The sequence below is a fragment of the Pseudochaenichthys georgianus genome, chromosome 19 (assembly GCF_902827115.2).
Source record: "Pseudochaenichthys georgianus chromosome 19, fPseGeo1.2, whole genome shotgun sequence".
Classification (NCBI taxonomy): Eukaryota; Metazoa; Chordata; class Actinopteri; order Perciformes; family Channichthyidae; genus Pseudochaenichthys; species Pseudochaenichthys georgianus.
Window position 1 is genome coordinate 25,385,857 of NC_047521.1, and position 1,876 is coordinate 25,387,732.

The 1,876-nt window shown below is 40.8% G+C and overlaps 1 non-coding gene across 1 annotated transcript; it reads left to right on the plus strand.

Moving 5' to 3' along the window:
* The first annotated feature begins 1,078 nt into the window (after positions 1-1,078).
* On the plus strand, positions 1,079-1,150 carry trnat-agu (transfer RNA threonine (anticodon AGU)). The gene has a single exon. It is a non-coding gene; the product is annotated as a tRNA-Thr (tRNA).
* The last annotated feature ends 726 nt before the right edge of the window (positions 1,151-1,876 follow it).

The window sequence follows — 1,876 nt, forward strand, 5'->3', positions numbered from 1 at the left end:
AGAAGTAGTTTATTTGCATTCATTATATTTTAATATTTTTGAGGCTAGTATTTGGCAGGAAATGCAGACGTATTCACCTGTAAACGCATACTGAACGACATACATGCACATTTACCATTTACCTCACTGTATAAAAAAGTAACTGTGTTGATAATAATAATAAACAGGAATTATATTTGCATAAGTGCTTTGTTTCCAAACTTTTTTTTCCCACTCCTGTCGGTTGGGGGGGGGGGGGGGGGGGCTCATCTCACAATGTCGCTTGGGGCCGCAGGTTGGCCAGGGACGGCCCTGGCCACAATGCTTCCCTTCTGAAAAAACAATGCATTCGCTTTTTTTCTCCGCCTCATTGTAGCGAAAATGGGCAAATACCACCTCGTTTCTTTCTCCCAAGCCGTGGTGGCAGACTTTTTCGTTGTCCGTCATTTTGACCGACAGGATCAGTCGTCATAATCTATTATTACTCGTCGGGTCTGTACACAACTCGTAACTCACTCGCACTGACGGGGGGGGGCGCGACCACTGCTCCCAAGCCCTGTTGTTGTCATTTTATTTTCTGTTAAATAAGGTTAGTTAGACCCGAGTCTTTCTGACAGAACAGTGTGCCGCTGGCCCGGTGTATTCAAATGTTACCGCCGCGTGCAGCAAGACAGACACACACAACTGCTGCCCAACCGCAGCACCGGAAATGGAACTGCTGGGAGAAAAACTGACTATCAGAGATGTTACGTTATCTTTGATAATATTTCGTCTCCTCCTTTTTCTTCAACGAAAGTAAAGAGAGATTTGGCAACGTTTTCATCAACGATGTTGCATGTTGATTTTGTTTCATATATTGTTTACTGACGTCGGTTCCGGCTCGTCATCGTCTCGTCTTTGTCATGGAAAAAAAGGTCGTTGACGAACATATTTCGTCATAGTTTTAGTCAACGAAATGAACACTAGGCTACTACTGAGCCCAGTAACTTAGAAGAACAACATTTGATAATGTGGTGCTGTGGTTTAGCGGTAAAGCGCCTGCGAAGAATGAAAGGAAACTACTTAGTTAAATAACTGAGACGAACAAAATGTGAGGGCGGGTGCTGTGGCTTAACGGTAAAGCGCCTGTCTAGTAAACAGGAGATCCTGGGTTCAACTCCCAGCAGCGCCTCTTTGTTGCCACGTTCAATTACATTCAATAGAAAATGTTTGGTATGGTTGTACTTGAAAACGAAAAAGAATCACCATGGTAACAGCCAATCAGTGTAACTGTAACACCACGAGCTGGAAAGAGACCGGAGAATGTACACCAAATATTAGGAGTAAAAGCAGAACACATTTTTTATATTTTGAAGCAAAATCAGCAAATCTTCACATTTAAGAAGCAGGAAATGTAAAGTAACTAGTTAATCAATTGTAAAACAAATTTAGTGGAGTTAAAAGTACAACATTTGCCTCTAAAATGAAGTAGTAAAATGAAAATACTTGGCTAAAGTATTTTCCTGAAATGTGTACTTTATTACAGTACTTGAGTTACTTTCCACTACTGCCTGTTGTACAACAATGCAACTACAGATATTTTAGTACATGTTTCCTTGTGAAGTGCTTGGAGGACTAGCAGTTAAAGACACGTTAATGTGTGACGTCATCTAACTGAAAAACACGGCAATGGCGTGTATCCCACTTGACATGTCCATACCTGTTGAATTTTAGTTTTTGAATCTGCTTTAAAGAAAGAAAAAACATAAAATGCACTGTAAAATACATTCAGACTGTTATAGCAAGGCTGCAGGCTAGTTCCGCTTCACATTCAGCTTGAAAACAAGGAAATAGCTCGCTAATGGACCATACAGTCTATGTACTTGACACAAAAAATAGCTTGAACTCCCCAACTATT